Source organism: Stylophora pistillata, chromosome 2, assembly GCF_964205215.1.
Source record: "Stylophora pistillata chromosome 2, jaStyPist1.2, whole genome shotgun sequence".
In the NCBI taxonomy this organism is placed as follows: domain Eukaryota; kingdom Metazoa; phylum Cnidaria; class Anthozoa; order Scleractinia; family Pocilloporidae; genus Stylophora; species Stylophora pistillata.
Window position 1 is genome coordinate 20,827,201 of NC_142520.1, and position 21,698 is coordinate 20,848,898.

Below are 21,698 nucleotides of genomic sequence, written 5' to 3' on the forward strand. Positions count from 1 at the left end.
AGGAAGAGGGGAAGGGTATAACGGTAAATTTGACACTAGAATGTTCCCTCAAATTCCCTTACAAATTTTTTGTTCAATAATCCATTTTTGCGAACGAATACAATGCATGCTCTGGAAGCAATTTCTTAGTCTGTGTTTTAGAGCGGCTTTATTGGCACATGACCAATGATATGCATAAAAATGCAATAGAACCCATTCAAATGTCTGTTTTGAAGGTCAAATTTGACTTGTTTCTCTTACACCAATATTAAGAAACACTCCAAACTTACAGCCATTCCAGCTAGGTATTGTTACTAAAAATGCCTGATGGCAATTTCTTCAACTAGTTGTTGTCCAGCTACCAGCCAAAATTTAGTAAATGTAGTGTCAATTACATAGTATTTGACAACAAAGTTCAGAAAATAAATATGCTTGTATCTATTCCTCATGTGCTGATACGAGGGCCTAAAATATACACTTTATTAAACCAATGTTGTCATTGATTTGATATCTACATTTTAGTCTGACATCTCAAGGTACCAGAGAGGATAAGAAGCTATAATCTGTGAGAAAATGAATTGAGATAGATTCGATTTTTTTAGCTCTGAAAGCAACTTGATTACCTATTGTTGTACTACACAAGACTCGACATTACACACTGTCATGTATTGTAGTTCTCATAATAATCCAAGCAACACTGAGTAGGGGATAAGGAGTGAGTAAATTAACAGCAATGGTTTGGAGCGAGAAATATTGGAATAGTCATATAAAACGTATACTGAAAATAGTTTGTTGAAGATTAGATAAAACCTGTTTTATTGTGCACGCACAGATTCATATGATATGATCAGGCTTATTTCGCAAGACAGAGGGAGGGAATAAAATTTGTATCTCTACTAAGGAATCAGCTTAAGCTTTTAAAATCAAAAGAAACCCGACATAGTACTCTTGCATTCAAGCTGTATTAGACAAACTTTGCATTTTTTGTGATTAGTGATGTTCGCTCTAAAGGGTGGATAAGAAGGATTATTCGCACACGGATTTGTCTTAATCAGAATAAGCAGAAAGTTTGAATGTTTTAAATAAGGCTGCTGTCATATTCTGTTCTATCCTGTTTTTTTTTTCCGCTATTTGTTTTGAACAATTTTCTTGAAATTTACCCCTGAATCTTAACAAAATATTTCTGGTTCAATATTGTACACCTTTTTAATAGGTTGAATCTTTCCACCGCCCCACACAAAATAAAAAAGTAAAAGGCTTGGAAAACATCAAAATAACTTAAATAAAAGGAAAGAACTGAAGATAACCAAAATCTTGTTAAACTGTAACTGAAGAGTCAGAAAAAAAAGTCATTCAGAAGCTTTCCTTTTGCCTACTATCGTTTCTTTTTCCCAAGCATTATCGGGGCCACTATATTGCATTCTTTTTTGAAAACAAGTCACCTTTTCCTGCTCTTCCGTGTCTTATGAAAACTCCGATACCAAAAACAACTAATCTTTTTACGCTGCATATTTTTTGGAATCACTTTAAATATTTTTTTAGCAAGTAAGCGACTATTATTGGAAAAATTGTTCGCATTGTAACCAAAACAAAATATCCCACGCGGTATAACGGCTCTAATATGAAAGTTGTAACATTTGATGATATTCAACTAAATATATACACTGTAAGTGTCATTGTCCTTGATTATATGTGCTTCGGCTGACTTTAAGTAAGAAATGCAAATGTTTTTAAACAATATCTCTTATATTACTAATTATATTCTTCTCATGCGAGTCTCAGATAGGTTTATTCAATTTAAATTGATTCTTTTTTTACCATAGTCACCTTCGTTCTTGTAGAATTGAAAGACTCAAGTACTTTTTACGTATATATTTCGTCACAATATATCTGAAGCGTTATTGATTAGAGTAATTTATTTTTTATTGGTTGAGATATTGGGCAACAGCCTCTCTTCCTTTCAACCTTCCGCCCATGCCCCCTACAAAATACTTTGAATCCACAGCAGAAGGAAGATTATCATTCATTTCATGTCTTGTCCTGGTAACCCGTAAAGCTCTTTACCACGAAAAGGACGCTAGGGAGTTCACGCCGGCAGAATCAAGCGGAAGAGGAAGAGTTTCCTCCCCCCTAGGATGGAAGAAATAAGCCTCCAGTGGCTACGCAACTTTCCATCCCGCCTCCTTCCTCCCACCCTAAAACTCGAAGGGTAACTAGGCTAAGAACCTGTGGACTGGGTTGATATACATATATCATAACGATTGTCTGATTGACGACTACAAAGTGTGGCCTTATCTATCAATACTCTATTTGAAACAATTGTAATTTTTTTTTTAACTTTGGTGAATATGTCTGATCATTTCAGTGTAGTAACTGTTACAACTATCTGTTTAAGACTTTCGTTTTCCCTGTGCATTGTCCTTTTACATTGCCTGTAGGATTAAAATTAGGAGGAATAGTCTTCACGTTTGACTTACAGGGATCTTAGGTTGGTATTCTTCATGAATATCTCTTTTGGTAAGTCCTCCAACTGGTTGTTGTACAAGAGCCTGTCAACAAATGATGGCAGTTAGTTTGTGTAACGAGCGTTCAGCTGCATTGCTGATATAAATGCATTATCGTTATTATCAATACCTTCAAGTGGTGAGAAATGTTTTGGGTAAGAAGCAAAGCTACTGATACTGCAAGAGATTCATATTTTGAGCCAAATGTGTCCACTGCATTATTACATTTCTTTGATCGCGCGGGGCGATCAAAGAAATTGCTTCCTTCTGATATATCAGACATCCATCCATGTAACATGTATTAGCCATTGCCCAATCCTATTTTTGAGAATCTACGGGCGTTCGTGCTTTCTTTGGTGGCATTTCCTTTACCATTAAGAAATGAACTCAGGACAAAGTCATTTTGTCAAGGAGCATTTGAAATAGCGTATCAATTTTTCGTAAAAGGTGCTGCGCAGTAATGCAAAATTAAAAGCCTAATCCTGTGGAAAGGAGGCTTTTTCTTTGTCATTATGAAATGTAAGGAGAGATATTTTATTCGAAAATTTGGAAATATATTTACAAATGTCTTTCAGATGATTTCTATGATGACATTTTGGTCAATTTACGGTTAACGGATATATATTATTTTAATTGACGGCATTGGAACTAAATGTCTCGCATAATTGAGTTGCAAAGCACGAAAAAAGGACTCTAAGCCTTCGATCTTTCTTTTGGAAATACGGAATGTTTATTTTTCTTCCTTTTTTCCGCGAGCTTTGAAAATTGTGATGAGTCTATTACAGCCACATCTGAAGTCTCTACATCTTGCTCTATTCTGCTACGTTTATAGCATTTTCGACAATTAGAATATTTTCCTAAATATCATCTCTCGAACCTTACTAAGGCGTAAATCTTCAGAAATAATGTTTACTCCCTTAGCTCACCGCACCAAGAGATTATAACCTGAGAAAACTTATCCCCGTGACCCATGATGTATTTAAAATGTCGCGCCATGCTGGGAAGTTATTCTTATTCATACCTGCCATGATAACGCAGTTAACGATCTCGCTATAATCTGTCCTTGGGGTTTTCGGTGTATCAAGTAAGGTTTCAAATTAGTTTTTAAAAACTGTTAACTGCTCATTGTGATAACAAATTTAAAAATGGCTTGCCTCACCATTCGAATACATATGCATTATTGAACAAATCTGTTCGTTCAAGATGGCTGGATATTGTCCTCGTCCTTTTTTATTTTTAACGTTTTTGTGGTGCGAGACAAAATTGAAATCCATTAAAACGCGAAAAAAAGAATAAGGCCAATATCCAACCATCTTGACCAAACAGATTTGGTCAATAACGGATTTGTTAGGTTGCAAAAAATGTTCCACATAATAAGAATAAGCAATCACTTGTTTACTCCGAGAGCCGGAAAAGAAATCAAACAGTGTTTGTAACGCAATAAACCCACGAGAGTCGTTTACTGTTTTCTTTGTTCTTCGCCTTTTTTGCACTCTGAATGGTCGTCATTGTAAAAAAAAATCCTGAACTTTGTGGGTCCGCTCCACGCAATCCTTTTCTTGAGCTCGATCATGGCAAGTGTAGACAATCTCTTTTGTTTTTAAATTTCAAATTTCAATTTCCGTAGTCATGCATGGTGCGTGTTATTTTACAAACTAACTAATCGCTTTAACAGGGCCGAGACATTGGGGTTTGCGGTGTTGCGGTCTCGACCCTTTTTTAATGCTGTATTGCGGTGAAGAACAACTCACATTGCGGTTTTGCAATGATCTGAAAGCTTACGATGTACAATGTTTGTAATTTCAAATTGACGGTGTTCGGTAAAATAGACCATTTCCTGTGTTGCAAGTTCCAGTGTTGAAGAATAACTTCGTTAGATTTTTTAACCTGTAGTTAATTGTCGAACAAAACGAGAAAATCTTTAATAAACGTTGGCTGATTAACCCCAGGTTGTGTTCTTTAATATCTTACCTGACCTCTGGACCACTACAACACACATTATGGGTCAGCCAAAGACCAGCGCGTGGTAACGATGATTGAAACCGGATCAGGTAAAACCTGTGACTATATCACACTGTCGGCGTGTTGGTAATATCCCTTGCGGAGATACGGTGTTTGTTCCGAACAAATGGGGGATCTGAATACCGCAAACAGAATAGAGTCTATTTTGTTTGCGGTGTTGTGGTATTCAGAACCTCCCATGTCCCCCTCCGTTAAACAACTTTAACCTTGACATTAAAACTGACGTGGACGTTTGCCTCGTTTCTTGATTGTTATTGTTGTTGTTGTTGTTTTTTTTATTACTATTATTACGGAGTTAGTTTAGTTTTTTTTTTCCTTTTGACTTTTTGTTTACGCCAATTTCTTACCCCTTAACTTAGAATTTTATGAGGTCTTCGGGGTTTTTATTTAAGCCAACTTTACTAGTCGCGTTTTGGTCTCTTGATAGTTTGGTTAGATTGACACCTCCGTGTTTAGCTTTTTAGATAGAAAATTATAGTTAAAGTTTTACTTCAGGATAAGACCCCGTGTAATCAAGTTCCTTTTTGGAATAAAAGACAAGTGTAGACCGTAATTCTCGATAAAGTAATCAAGACCCGCGGGCAACAGTAAGCATTAACTTAGTTTATGATTATGTCACATACTGATTCAAAGCGATACTTTACCTTTCTTTTGGTTCCTTTAATTGTTACGTGTTCTTTTCCAAAGTTGAGACTATTTTTAAATCTATGTGTAGTGTATAGTAGTATCCACGTGTGGAAAAGAATGCAAGGGATGTAATACAATCGAGACCCACGGATTTGCATGTATATATGTACTGATGTATTTCACTTATTGCAGTGGTTCTTTATTGGTTAAGAGTAACTAGTAAGTGTGTAAAGGACTTGAGTAAACGGTTTTCAATTTAACCACGGTGTATTACAGTATATACTTTCGCACAATACTCTGGTACTTTTTTCAAGTAGAGATTCCAGTTCTCTACTTTGATATAAGAACGTTCCAAAGAATAGTATAAGAAAGAAAGAGAGAAAGATCCTTGGTTTCACGGTCTATCCCACGTGCGTGTATCAACCCGGGAATCGAGATTCAATTCCAGCTTCAAAAGAAACATTTGTAGCGAAAAGGATTTTTCTTTTAACTTTTGTATGATATTTCCTTGATATATCAATCCGGAAAGTAAACACAATGAATTTTATTTAGGCGTACATGTATCTAGAATATAAATTTTCCTTTCGTCAGAGGGCACATTTATGCAAGTGTATTTTCTTATATTTCCTGACGAGAATTTGTTACATATTCTAACAGTAAGTTGTAATTTGATCAAGTAGATAAAGAGGTCATGTGCAAGAGTGTTCACCCCAGGTTTGCAGATTTAAGATAGTGTATACGGTTACTATAATTCCTACCCTTATAAAATGAACCCAGCCGCTGGCGATACATCTGGAGGTGAGCACATTTGAATGACCCCGCGGAGAAGCTATTACGGTTTAGACCTTATCGCCGATCTTGTAGATCGAATCTTTGACAAGTTAAAGAGGAATATTGATACTAAACTTGGTGCCTTTAGATTCCTTTCCAAAGTATCATTTCCGGAATTTCCGGATGAGGATATCGTAGCCTTTCCGGATACCTGTGGACCTCGCCTTATTTTCCCCTTAGGATTTAGGATTGCTTGACCCGTGATTGATTTAGGTAAACTTTATTACTTTGCGTCTTTATAGACAACAAAGTTCTGTGGAATCCTTTCGTCTTTGTAGGGTAAATGTAAATATTTCACGGAGTTTTTCTTTAGGTGACAGAATGTATTGAGGAGTTGTAATTAAGGGGGTGACGATGTTAACTTTAACAATTTACAATGAATCGTTCTTTATTTTAATGGTTGATGGTTTAATTCTAGGTCCTTGACGGTTGACTTTTATTAGGAAGATATCAAAACTTTCTGTTTTTAAACATAAATCATTTCTCCAGTAGTTTTCAGATCAAGCCTTTCTCTGGAGAAATGCATTGAGGCCTAAGTCGAAGACCCTTGACAATTGTTAGATTCAAACAATATCTTAATTCCTGTCAGCATAGTCACAGAATCAGATGGTGGAAGAGATTAAAAAGCTGCGGAGGATTACCGTAGGTGAACACAGGCTCGCGCCTGCGCTCACTTGCTCAAAAATGAATGGAAATTAATCATGGGAAGGTTATGAAATAAATAAACCCCGTTCTGGCTTTCTCTTATGTCGGCTGATAATGTCGTTGCATGGCTGAGAGATTATCCTCAAAATTTCATCTTTGCCCTCGAAGTTTCGCTTCTCGGCTAAATATTCATTTTTCGGCCAATCTCTCAGCCGCGGAGATAATCAACCGACATACCAACCGCCCGAAGGGGTTTATTTAGTAAATACCACAGGGATTTTTAAAATGAAGAATTGAATGGGGGACGGTGAACGGTGTACAATTATGATAAATTCTGAATGTTTCGTTTAGTAAATAGGCGTTGCCTATGATGATAGATATAATTTAATTAACACAACTAGTGATTGACATTAATTCCTCACAACGATTTAAAGTGTTAGCTTGTCGTGATTTAAACCAGTTTTTCAGAAGAATGAGTAAGAGAGAGAAGTTGATTTTTGTATCTGTTCGCTTACCCGAATCTGCTAACCTGAGGTGAGAAACCTGTTTTCACGTCCCGCCACAAAAGTAAGTTTCCAGACATGTTTTCTTGAATTCTGCCATGAGACTAAGACTAAATTTGCGTTTTCTGATTTCGAATTACAAATGTATTTCTCTTAGATCGAATAATCATTAAAGTTTGGATAATATTATATGGTTTGTGGTGGTCGTCTGAGCTGACCAGTTCCGAGTAAAGAAACACTGAAAAAAAATGCATAAATGTTTCATATTTTGCACACCGTGCACTCTCGCACTATACCGCTATCTATTTTATTCGTGAGATTTTGTGCTTAAAAAAAATTGGTGTGAGAAAAAAAAAAAAAAAAGAAAAATAGAAAGAAAAGAAAAAGGTTTGGAATAATTTTCATTCGGAAATATTTTAATCGTTACAAATATAAAGTAGTAAAATAGTCTTTGTTCAATTGATTAATTAATTTATTAATTATATAAATACGATGGTCGTTGCTGGCAAATTCCTCACGTTACTATCTTAGAGTTAGAGTTCACATGACGAGGCGTTCACGGCGTGAGCAGATTCAAACACAGAGGCGCGCTATAAATAGGTTGGCTCCGCCCCTTGATTTCAGCTCAAATGAAAGAATCATGCAATATTGCGACCAACGGTCCCACCATTAGTGAAACGGTGTGCATGGAAGACACTGTAAAAGTATTATTTTGGGTCAAAAATTAGAAGATATTGAGTCTTGTTGACTCTCATTCCCACAATTTAGCTTATTTTGACTTTATTTGGCACTAACGCATCGTTCGGCCGTTCAAAGTGCGATCTACAGTCGACTATGCAGTCGTACAGTTGTGTTTTCAAAATTCGCGCCGTGTAACTTCGGCTTACATCCCCAAGCCCCTTGTACACATCGGTTGGCTGAGCCTTCAGATTATTCCCATAGAAACTGGCGGCGTCATAAATACTGCATGCGCAATATTGTCTCTGACAACAGATCTAATGAATGAATAAGTTCGCAAGTAAGTGCGATTAGCAGCCAGAATTTCACAACTCTAGTGGTTGTTCGGCAACATTCTTAGCTGTCGCTGCTTGATGGATACTTATTGTGGAATTTGTGCGTTATGGCTGACGGAAATAACCCATCTATGCCCAAGAAAAAGCGCCCAACAGATCGAGCTCTTCTGTTCTCTTTCAACACAGAGCTTCCTCGTACTCAAGAGAGCAGACTAGACTTCTTGGCATCAAAGACCGCGTCAAAATGGCAAAATGCGCGTTAAATCTAACAAAAGCAACCACAAGTACACATAATGTGGACCTGATGGAGGCTCTTCTGTTAGCTTTTGAGGAGAAAATGGAGAGGAAAGGACTTGCATGGAGCCAACTGAGCTTATCATCAACTGGAAGCACAGCTAGTCCGGACCCCTTTCTTGTTTCTACACAATCTATCACACGCTTTTCTTTTCCTTTAGCGTCTTCCACTCCATATTCGCGTATTTCTTTGCCTTTCTCTGATTCATTCAAGTGGCTCTCCTATTCTATTCATGGGAGGATCCCCTCCAAAGTACTATCTAAATTTGCGGTAAGTACCTTTTCGTTTTCAGCTGGAAATTTTCTGAAACTCGCTCTCTCAGTATTCTTGAGTTTTGTTGTAACAGGTCACTTATCTGCCTCTCTTTTTCATAGATTGATTCATGGAGTATTGTCCTGTGGCGTGACAGAGACACAGTACACAAGTTTCTCTCGAGGAGTCAACATTGGGTCAGAGGGAGAAAAAACCTTTTACACAGGTTAGCAATGCACTTTCTCTAATGCTCCTAAACTCATGTTGTATTTCTTCTTGCAAGCAAATGGCATTCAACAACAGTTTACAGGAAGCCAAATGATGATCTCTCCACCAAAATACCTCAAATGGACTGAGCAGTTTCTTATTTGGTTTCTCTCTTACCTGAATTCTAAAATACCTCTTTTTTTTAATTACTTCGACAGTCTTGAAAAAGCATTGTTATGCAACCATTGTGAATAGGGTTTGCAATGAGTACCTATCTGCTGCCCAGGAAGAATTGAAAAGCGCTCGTGGTTATGTTGCAAATGGAGAGGTACAAGTTGATTTCAATTTTATTTTGTCTTTGGCCACATACTTATGCACCAGTCTTAGAGTATGGGTGGTGCATGCATGAATTTTGTTCAATTGTTCTTTTTTGCAAGCTAGGATCTCTGCAAGCAGTCAATTTGATTCATGAGATCTAGTAGACTTCTGCAAAGTTCTGCTGACTAGCACATCTGAACATACAATATCTGATATCAAAATTAATTGTAAGCCGTGAGAGATTTGTGAGTACAGAAATGTGTTCAATGTTATGTTTTGATATCTGCCATTTTCTTCCTGTAGTGTGTTATTACAGATGCAAGGCATGATTCGAGTAGATCAGCAGCACACCTGATGGTGTCAGCCCTTTTTTTCTGGTAAGATCCTTTTGGACTCTTTGTATGATATGTTGAACCTTGATACACTCAATGGTATTCCTAAAACTATTTGAATTTTTACTGATTTTGTTTAAGACAAAAAAGTTTTAGGAGTCCTACACTAGAGTAGGGCCTGTGAAACTTCAACAGTGAGCCGTGAAGTGCCTATGACAAAACAGCTGCTGACTTTTCTAACTGAAACCCAAAGTATGATACATTTGCATCCTCAATAATATCCTACCATTGATGTAACATGAGTATGGAGGACAGAAAAATCTTTTATAGTGTGACTAAAGTAATTCTTTTTTTTGTTTGTTTATTTATTTGTCATGTGTACTTCTGCATGAAGAACAGTCCACTCAGTGAGCAAGAATCTTAGGCTAACCTGCTGATTGTTGCTGACCATTATCAGGTAATTTGAATGACTGTTTAATGAGAGAATGCGTAGTAGTCATAAGGTAAAAAGAGTTTTTCTCAGGTTACTCCTTCAAAAGAGCAATTTCACGAAACCAAAATTATGATTATTAATTTTTGTTGTTATGAACACATTGTGTTATGTAATTCTAACAAGACATAGCATAATTCATGAACTCAAAGATTACACAATTTTCTGTAAAAATGGAAAACCAGAGGCATATTTACTATTATTAATACTGATTACATGCAGGTAATTAATTGGCACATGCTACTGTCTGTTTTTGTTTCTTTGCATAAAAAAGTTTGCCTTTTCCGAATTGGCGATGTTGCAGTAAAGGCCTTCAAAGAGTTGCAAAAAATTCATATTCCAGTTACAGAAAAAGCCACTCAAAATCTGTTACCTTCTGCAGTGTAGGGAAACATACTGGATTGAATCTCTCCATTCAGTGATGCTCATTTCTGCTGCTAAGCGGATTCATTATGGGGATGACACCTTCAACATGCACATGGAACTAGCCATTCTTGATTGGTTAAAAGACTTGTGCTGTTGTTAATTCTGCACAATTGCTTTGGCACTTTTTGAATGCTATGCTTACTCTTTCTTATTGACTTATTTCTCTTGCAGAATGAAAATATGAATAGAGAAGTATTGTCTCTGCAGATGTACCAACATGCCAGGCATCCGAATCGTCCGGCAGAGATCAGGGTGCTTATTGCAAAAACATTCAAATTCAGGGAAACCATCTGATCTACCTTTTTTAATCTAAATAACTGATGTCCATTTTGCTTACTAGTGATTCTGACTTCCTGTGATAACTTTAAATGGGAGCCCAAATGTCTTGTAAAAGATGTGAGGTAACCAGGGAAGAATAATTACAGCAACTGCTGGTACTAAGTAGTGAAGCATTTATGAGTATTAGGTATTACTCAAGGGACTTTCCATGCAGTTTTAGTGATGTTTCCACCTCTTAATTTTCTTTTGACTGTATATGTTTCATGAACTTATTCAATTGTTATTTATAATTGCTCTCCTTGACATGGGCATTTGTATGAGAATTTCCTTATTCCCTTTTATGCCCCATGTAAGGAATGCCTGGAGGGTTAGGAAACCTTCACCTCGCATCTTTTATGACACAATTGGGCATCTTTTCCCGCGCTGCATTAACTTAGTCCCCAAGTTCCACTTTTCTGGCCTCGTAAACAGGGTCTTTCCAGAGCCCACACTTCTTTAGAGATCTCCAGTAAGTCTTATAATCTTTGCGACATCGCAAGTGATTTTCTATGTGCGCTTCTCTATACTAAAGAGCTTTTTTCAGTCGTTTATTTCACATTGGATAAAGCTTTCCAACCTTTTTTTTTTTTGTATTGAGTGGCTATGGCCTTTCACTTCCATGGCAGAAGAAAGAAAAATCAGGCTTTTCGACTGACTGCTCCATGAAACGACTTGTCTACGATAGGTAGGCTATTGTATGGGGCATGGGATTTTTTGGCTGCCAATGCAAGCTATGAAACCGTTCACCACTTTCGTAAATGGCTGCTGGATTAATATTCTTTTGTTTAAATTTAGATTAGCCTTTCTGGCCTCGCTTGAGATAATGTATTCTTTTGAATTTTGTACTGGAGAACGAGGCCAGAAAGGCTAATTTAAAATTTAAACAAAAGAATATTAATCTGACAGCCATTTATAAAAGTAGTCTATGAGGGGCCAATTTCTTCAGGGTATTTCTGAGAGAGCCACTAATGATTATCAATATTCAGAAGATGTACTGAAACAGTCCGTGCCACTTAAATATACAAATCTTGTCTGTAAAACACGAAGTTCATTTTTTTAATACTGAAAAAGAAGTCTGGCTGCTATGTAACATTAAATGTATTGGAGTTGACTTATGTAAGCCCCTCCACTGGTAAATTGTGGCAAGTAATGCGAAGTAATTATGTTCGCTCATTTTACCTCCTAGAACATCAAGCAATACCCTCTTCTTATACCTCACACTACCAATGACGTTCTCCACCACACTGCTACCAACCAAATGTTTGCAATTGTGGTGGAAATAAAGAGAATGATTTGCTCAGTTGTCAAGTTTGTTTGTCTAGTATTGACCTGGTGACTTGTGTAAGCAGCAGAGGCGCGACAGAATCAGTGTTGTGTGCACTAAAACCCATTGTCTGTAAACAGTGCAATACTCGCTTTGCTGATAACTTATCACTGTCGTCTCATTTAGAGTTCTGCAATGCTACTGAGGTAAGAAGTCTAGCTATCAATCCAACTTTGATGACAGTACCTGGTTTAAAGGAAGCTTTACATAGTGGAGGATTAAGCACTGCAGGTAATAAGGAAATTCTGGTTAAGCGCCTTGAAGGTGCATTGGCTTGGGAAGGGTAGTTGAATTATTTTTTAATCAACAGTTTAAATCTCCCAAAATATTTGATGTGAAGTGTATTTTTCTTGGTCAAGTTGGTGCACAATAAGGCATACTTGCTATGAGAATGATAACTAAGCTCTCAACAAATTCTGTGTACCAGTAATGTGAGTAATATGCCTACTTAATAAGCAAAATATTTCAAAATTGGTGCAAAATTGTTTAAATTAGCTATGTTTGCTAGATAGGTTAAACCTGTCGGAATACAAAAGTACTGTTGTCACTGATATCACTTGGTATGCACTGATATATTACATAGAAAACTTTATAAACCCATTTCTTTTTTAACTCACTTCCATTTTAGAGGCAGGGTTTCTGCTCTAATGTATTTATGGAATTTTGTACATAAAGGTTTGACCACTAAACCCTTTACATGCTAGTATGAATATTCAGTATGAATATTCTCCATACTGTTCACAATACATTTTTCAAGGTGCTGACAAGGAGAATTTGTTTAACAATCAAGAGCTTCTTTAGTTAGTAATTATTTCCTTCATTCTTGTGAAATTAGCTGCTGGTCAATGTTAGGGGTCAAAGGGTTAATAACTAATGACTCAGCAGTTTGCTTGTTATGTTGACAAAATGCATGTATTTTAGTAATGAATTTGTCTTAAATTGTCTTAAATAAAAGCTACAAAAGGTTGCAGCTTGATAGTTTTAAGAGCAGGATGAAGTCTTCATAGATAAATGAAATTTCTATTTAAAAGGAGTATAATTCTCTATACTGATAGGATAATTGCATAGATGAATCAGACATACTGTTAGTCAAATAGTTAACAAGCTTTTAGCTATGTTTACGTAAAACCATACTTCTATTTATTTACTTCAGTGTATTTCTTTCTACAAGATATAAAGATTACATTTTAAAATATATACTTGTATTAATAAACATATTTCCTTCAGAACTTTGTTTCAGATTACATTCAGGGTTGTCATTCTTTTGCTATATGAAAGTTTCGTGACAAGGTCTTACCAAACTTTAGCAAGTCTTGCTGTTACCTAATTAATTGTCAAGCTAGATCGTATTCAAATTCAGTAGCTTTTGTAAATTTGAGTCTTTTCCAAATCCTTCTCGATCATAGCGCAGCACGTAAAATGAGGTTGTTACCCTTTGATGTTTTACTGAATATATAATTTGAAGCGGCGTAGTTTGCGTGACAACAATAATTGACTCGCCGCCGTGACTTTGGAGCACGGGACCATCTTCTGGAATTTTCTCGAAGTGCCGCTTCTTGAGAAATTTCTCTCCTTTAAATCTCGCCGGAGACCAAATTTTCTCTGCTGTGTCGAGCTTTTGGAAACTGAGCGTGATTTTCTCACCATTCTTGGTCTCTCATCCCGTAGGTAGGTTTATTTTCTGTAAAACGAACCCTCCTTACGCATTGTTTCTCCGGAGAATACTTCATCTTGGTATTCCAAAACCGGTCTCCTCTCTCTGCATCCTCCATGCCGAAATGCCTTAAACACAGTTTGTTTGATGTGTTCACGCGGTCATTATTTGCCGCCACTTTTGAAAAGGACTTTACTTTTCGTGCCAACTGCCTGCTGACGATTTCTGCGCCAGCGCGCATCAGAGTTGCGGGAGGGATACCCTTGGCAACTGACCATCATTTGCTTGGGTGCTAGGAATTCATCTACAATGACTGATCTGCGGCTCCATATTCATAATTTTCATGCCCCATATCCTGAGCCATCTCTGCCGGATCTGCTATAATTCCAATGTGTTCTCCAATTTTAAATTTGTCTTCTAGGAAGGCCTTCTGGTTAGCACTAAAATGGGAAGCGTTTCTCGAAGATCGCAATGCCCAGCTCTGCGGTAACGCCTGAATTCTTTACTCTGCAATCGCAGAAGTGGCAATATAGGGCTGTGCACTAGATGTTTCCTGATATTTTTCAAAGGCATCTTTGCCTTGTCGAGAAGCGAGTGCCTTTCCTCTGTAAATATGCACTTGCCGTACTGTAGACGCCGCAACACTTTGCAGTGGTGCTGAAAAGTACTCACGCATCCTTCAACTCAAAAAGAAAAAAAGATCGGCGTGTTTGTTGGCAATGGATGCAACTTCTCTTCTTAAACGGTATCTTCTGTCTTGAAGAGGAGACTGCTTTTTGTCAAACAAAAGGATGTCTTAGAATTCTCCAAAAGAAAAAGTAACCGTCGGGAAAGACTGAATCCCTCTCTGAACCATCAGTTTGAACAAAAAAAATAAAGAGAGGATAAAAAGATGGCCGTAAAAAATGACTATAAATAACGCGGGTGAGAAATTAACATTTGGTAAAAGTGAGCCAGAATTATAAGGAAAGAATGCCAGTGTTTGTGGTAATTGACGTTTGCTTTGCACTTGTGGCCCAGGACATAGGGGTCCCCATGTCTGAGAGAAGCGGAAGGCAGTTCACGACAGCATATCGTGAAGCGAATGCGCCATCTATGTTTGGCGCCTACGCATGGTATGTACAAATTCATTAACAATACTCAAATAAAAGTGTAAATATGGCAAACATATTGATTTTATGGCTCGTTACCAGGTTCAAATTGTATCCGTATCGTACAGGACGCTTTTGCATTTTGGCTTGTTTTGTTTGTAAAATAACCGCTAACATTTTAAATATCAGGTAACCTGAGCAACAGAAACGACGAAAGTTGAACTAAATTAGCTTTCTATCCAGTGTAGAAACGATTTTTCGCCCCAAAACGACCTGGTGTATTTTCAACGTGCGTATTGTTGATTTTTCACCTCCGTTGCGTGACTAGGAATGGTGTATTTTGACCTCCGTGTCAGTTTTATTTGGGGTCCTAAAATTTCGTAGTCTTGAGTAGCCCAAAAATTCTATTGAATTTTTGTGAATAAGAAGCCTTGTTCTTCGCTGGATTAACTTGGTTTAACCCCATGCCATGTACCAAGGTGCGATTTGACCCTCTCAATTTTGCCATTTCTTTGTACGCCTAAATGAGTGGAATAATGAAAAAAACAAAAATTGCCCAAAAACTTAGTTCGCGATAGATTTGGACAAATAACGCTTCAGACTGTTCGTAAATACGCGTTCATTCCATTGAGAAAATCATTGGTCACATTTATTGTTTGGTTTATTCTCAAGAGACGTTCAATTTATTGGTTATCTAGACCTAGTGAAGCTGACATGAGAGCCACCAAATCGATTTTACCGCCGTTCGCGTAAAATCAAAATGCAATGGAACTTAAAGTATTTTGTCTAAAAATAATTCATCTAGACGTATATTCTGCCAAAGCTAGGGGATTTTCAATTTTTTCATATTGCACACCTCCAGGCGCTATTTAGGGAGCGCCGTTCTTAAGTAATTAAGTTGAATTTGATCTACGAAAAAATTCAGCCAAAGTCGCTCACCATGTAAAAGTTTGTTTAGAATGATGCTATTTTATTACTTTCTTTGTATTTATAACCGAAATTATCACCTCAAATTTCTGAAAAAAGGAGCTTCTTCCTGTTCAATGTTGTACACCTTTCTCATCCACAAAATATTTCTATCAGATTTTAAAAACAATTTTCAACAAAAAGACTTGAAAAAAGGACAAAATGGAAACAACACACCAGACCCCTATTGCACCCTAATTCTAGCCCACCCTTAATCCAGTTTAACAGAAATATAAACAACAGTAAATGATAAAATTCAAGTACGGTTTTAAGGAACCGGATTTCCTCTATAAAGGCCTTAGAGAATCCGTGGGGGTTCGTGAGTTATCTAATATCGTCCTGTATTTTGTGATAATGTGCAGAGAAAAGAGCTGAGGTGTTCACCACTGGTATTTTGTTACTTAATTGAGATAAAGAAACGTGGTTCAGAGACACTAGAATATGGGGTTTGGATTTAGGAAGGACTACTACACGGGATTCGTACCTCCTCCAAAGTCTTGAACATTTTTTTCAGATCAACAAAATTTCTAAATTTCGCGTAGACCGTGGCAATGTCTACAGTTATTGCACTGTAAGTTTAAATGACTGGCTCATTTAAATTGAATTGTCACTATAGGTGTCACCAAGCTGTTTTCTGTTTTTTTGTGTTTTTTTGTTTCTTTGTTTGTTTGTTTTTATCATTCGTTCGTTCGTGCAACGAAGAATAATCAGAAGAAGACTGAAACATAGCCTTAAACACTGAACTACATAGAACATTCTTGACTTGATATCGAGACTATTTAAGGAAGAGGGGAGGGGTCTAACAAATTCCTTTGCAAATTTTTCTTTGATAATCCATTTTTGCGAACGAATACAATGCATGTTTTAGAGGAAATTTCTTAGTCTATGTTTTAGTGCGGCTTTATTGGGACATAAGCAATGATATACATGAAATATGCAATATAATCCGCGCATTCAAATTTCTGTTTTCAAGGTGGGATTTGACTTGTTCCTCTTACACCAATATTAAGAAAGACTCCAAACTTACAGCACCATCAGCTGGGTATTGTTACTGAAAATGCTAGATGGTAATTTCTTCAACTGGTTGTTGTGCAGCCACCTGCCAAAGTTTAATATATTTAGTATAAATTACATAGTATTTGACAACAAAGGTCGGAGAATAAATATGCTTGAATCTATTCCTCATGTACTGATACGAGGGCCTAAAATATAGACTTCATCAAACCAATGTTGTCAATGATGTGATATCTCCATTTTAGTCTAACATCTCAAGGCACCAGAGAGGATAACAAGTTATAACCTGTGACAATATGAATTGAGATAAATTGGGTTTTTTTAGCTCTGAAAACAACTTGATTCATTCAAATGCTTTTTCACCCTCTTTCTATTACCTATTCTTGTAATACACAAGGCTTGACATTACACACTGTCATGTATTGTAGTCCTCATAATAATCCAAGCAACACGGAGTTGGGGATTAGGGGTGATTAAATTAACAGCAATGGTTTAGAGCGGGAAATATTGGATTAGTCATAATAAACGTATATTGATAATAGTTTGTTGAAGATTACATAAACCCTGTTTCATTGTGCACGCGCAGATCCATATGATACGATCAGGCTTATTTCGCGAGACAGGGAGGCCGGAATAAAATCTGTATCTCTGCTGAGAAATCAGCTGAAGCTTTTAAAAATCAAAAGAAACCTGACATAGTAGTCTTGCATTCAAGCTTTATTAGACAAACTTTGCATATTTTATGATTAGTGATGTTCGCTCCTTAGAGCGGACAAGAAGGATTATTCGCACACGGATTTGTCTAAATCAGAATAAGCAGAAAGTTTGAATGTTTAAAATAAGGCTGCTATCATATTCTGTTCTATCCTGGGTTTTTTTCCGCTATTGGTTTTGAACAATTTTCTTTAAATTTACACCTGAATCTTAACAAAATATTTCTGGTTCAATATTGAACACCTTTTTAATACGTTGAATGTTTCCACCGCCCCGCGCAAAATTAAAACTTAAAAGTAAAAGGCTTGGAAAACAACAAAATAACTTATAATAAAAGGAAACAAGATAACCAAGTTCTTCTTACACTGTTAGCGAAGAGTCTGAAAAAAATGTAATCAAGAAGCTCTCCTTTTGCCTGCTATCGTTTTTTCTTGACCAAGCATTATCGGGGCCACTATATTGGACTCTTTTTTTAAAACAAGTCACCTTTTTCTGCTCTGCCAACCGCAAAACTTCCCTCCTCCACCCCTTTCGAGTTTCTCGAGCCCAAATGATTGATAATATTTTTTTCCGTGTCTTCCGGAAACTCTGATACCAAAAACAACTAATCTTCTCACGCTGTATTTTTTTTGTCATCACTTTAAATATTTTTTTCAGCAAGTAAGGAACTATTATTGGAAAAATTGTTCGCAATGTAACCAAAACAAAATATCCCACGCGGTATCACGGCTCTAATATTTTATGAAAGTTGTAACATTTGATGATATTCTACTAGATATATACACTGTATGTGTCATTCTCCCTGATTATATACCATAGTCACCTTATTTCTTGTAGAATTGAAAGACTCAAGTACTTCTTACGTATATATTTCGTCACAATATATCTGAAGCGTTATTGATTAGCGTAATTTATTTTTTATTGGTAAGGATATCGGGCTACAGCCTCTTTTCCTTTCAACTTTCCGCCCATGCCCCCTACAAAATACTTTGCATCCACAGCAGAAAGAAGATTATCGTTCAATTCGTCTCTTGTCCTGGTAACACGTAAAGCTTTTTACCGCGAAAAGGACGCTAGGGAGTTCATGCCGGCACAATCAAGCGGAAGTGGACGAGCTTCCTTCCCCCTAGGATGGAAGAAATAAGCCTCCAGTGGCTACGCAACTTTCCATATCCCGCCTCCTTCCTCCCACCCTAAAACTCGAAGCTTATAACTAGGCTAAGAACCTATGGACTGGGTTGATATACATATCTTAACTATTGCCTGACTGACGACTACAAAGTGTGGCCTTGTCTATTAATATTCTATTTTAAAAAATAGTACATTTTTTTTTAACTTTAGTGAATATGTCTGACCATTTTAGTGTAGTAACTATTACAACTTCGTTTTCCCTGTGCATTGTCCTTTTACATTCCCTGCAGGATTAAAATTAGGATGAATAGGCTTCATTTTTTACTTACAGGTTCAGTAGGTTGGTATTGTTCATTAATATCTCTTTTGGCAAGCCCTCCAACTGGTTTTTGTCCAAGAACCTGTTAACAAATGATGGCAGTTAGTTTGAGTGTAACAAGCGTTCAGCTGCATTGCTGATATAAATGCATTATCGTTATCATCAATACCTTCAAGTGGTGAGAAATGTTTTGGTTAAGAAGCAAAGCTACTGATACTGCAAGAGATTCATATTTTGAGCCAGACGTGTCCACTGCATTATTACATTTCGTTGATCGCGCGGAGCCGATGTATCAGACATCCATGTAACATGTATTAGCCACTGGCTAATCCTATTTATGAGAATCCACAAAGCGTTCGTGCTTTCTTTGGTGGCATTTTCTTTACCATTAAGAAATAAACTGAGAACACAGTCGTTTTCTCAAGGAGCATTTGAAACAGTGTATCAATTTTTCGTAATAAGGTGCTGTGCAGTAATGCAAAATTAAAAGCCTAACTTTGTGGAAAGGAAGCTTTTTCTTTGCCATTATGAAATGTAAGGAGAGATAATTTTCTCGCAATTTTTGTAATTTTTGCAATTAATTTACAAATGTGATTATGGGCCAGCCAAAGACCAGCGCGTGGTATCGAGGACTGAAACCAGATCAGGTAGAACCTGTGAATACATCACAGTGTCGATGTGTTCATAATATATTTTTGTTTTGACATTTCGTTTAAGCCAATTTTTATCCCATAATTTAGAACATTAAGAAGTTTTCGGGGTTTTCATTTAAGCCGAATGATTTGGTTACTTTACTAATCGCTTTTTGGGCTCTTGATAGTCTGGTTAGATTGACGTCTCCGTGTTTAGTTAGTGCCTTTTAGATAGAAAATTATAGTTAGAGTTTGAGTCCAGGATAAGACACCATGTAATCATGATCCTTTTTGGAATGAAAGACAAGTCTAGATCGTAATTCTTGATAAAGTAATCACGATCCGCGAGCGACAGTTGACTTTTAGTAGGAAGATATCAAAACTCTCTGTTTTTTAACATAAATAATTTCTCCAGTGATTTTCAGATCAAGTATTTCTCTGGAGAAATGCATTGAGGCCTAAGTCGAAGACCTTCGACAATTGTTAGATCCAAACAATATATTAATTCCCGAAAGCATAGTCACAGAATCAGGTGACGAAAGAGATTAAAAAGCTGCGGAGGATTACCGTACGTGAACACAGGCTCGCGCCTGCACTCTCCTGCTCAAAAATTAATGGAAAATTAATGAGAGGGTTGAAAAATAAATAAAACCCGTTCTGGCTTCCTGGTATGTCGGATGATAATGTCCTTGGCTGAGAGATTATCCTCAAAATTTGATATTTGCTCTCGAAGCTTCGCTTCTCGGCTAAATATTCATTTTTCGGACAATCTCTCAGTCGCGGACATTATCAGCCGACATACCAGCCGCCGGCCGGAAGAGTTTATTTACTAAAAACCACGGGGATTTTTAAAATGAAGAATACAATGAGGGACGGTGAACGGTGTACATTTATGATAAATTCTGGAAAGAAAATGCATAAATGTTTCATATTTCGCGCACCGTGCACTCTCGTACTATCCCGGTGTCTATTTTATTCGTGAGCTTTTGTGCTTAAAAGATATTGGTGTGAAAAAAAAAATGGAATAGTTTTCAGAATCTGCAGCGGAAATATTGTAATCGTTGAAGACATAAAGTAGTAAACAATAGATATCTCATTAGCTCCTTTTGCTCGTCTACCAGCATTTAAATTTAACCCGCACACGTCAACGATGAGGGACAAATGAGCCTAGGTCTTCCCAGATAAGACTTCCTTATATAGCGCGCCTTCGTGTTTAAAAGGCCTTCACTTTTCGTGCCAACTGCCGCTAACGATTTCTGCGCGCATCAGAGTTGCGGAAGGAAAACCCCAGGCAACCGACCATCATTTGCTTGGTTGCTAGGAATTCATCTACAATGAGTGATCCGCGGATTCATATTCATGATTTCCATGCCCCATATCTTGGGGCACCTGTGCCGGATCTGCTTTGAATCCAGTGTGTTCTCCTATTTAAATCTCTCTTCTAGGAAGGCCTTCTGCTTAGCGCAAAAACGGGGAGTCTTTCTCGAAGATCGCAATTCCCAGCTCTGCGGTAACGCCTGAACACTTTACTCTGCAATCTCAGAACGTGCGATATACGGCTGTGCACTAGATCCTTCCTGATTTTTTTCAATGTAAAGCATCTTTGCCCTCTCGAGAAGCGAGTGCTTTTAATTTCCTCTATAAATATGCACTTTCCATACTGTTTACGTCGCTACACCGTGCAGTAGTGCTGAAAAGTACTCACGCATCCTTCAACTTAAAAAGAAAAAAAAGATAGATGGGTTTGTTGTCAATGGATGCAACTTTACTTCTACTTAAACGATGTCTTCTCTCTTTTCTTGAAGAGGAGGCTGCTTTTTGTCAAACAAAAGGATGTCTTAGAATTCTCCAGAAGAAAAGTAACTTTCGGGAAAAATGAATAAAGGCTGATAGTTTCGAAAGAAACTGTTTGGGGCTGCGTCGGTGGGGGTAACGAAATAATTTGGATATATCAACAAAGTTGAAATGGTAAATTGGCCACCGTAACGATTACAAAAGCTGACGTTTCGAGCCTTAGCCCTTCGTCGGAGCGAATAGAGGAATTGTGGATTGTGTGTGCTTTTAAAGGCAGAAAATGGAGCTACGTTAGTG

At 37.2% G+C, this 21,698-nt stretch overlaps 1 pseudogene; it reads right to left on the reverse strand.

Annotated features, from left to right (window-relative positions):
* Nucleotides 1-280: 280 nt before the first annotated feature.
* Nucleotides 281-21,698, reverse strand: part of LOC148737703 (uncharacterized) — a 90,415-nt pseudogene continuing 68,997 nt past the window's right edge.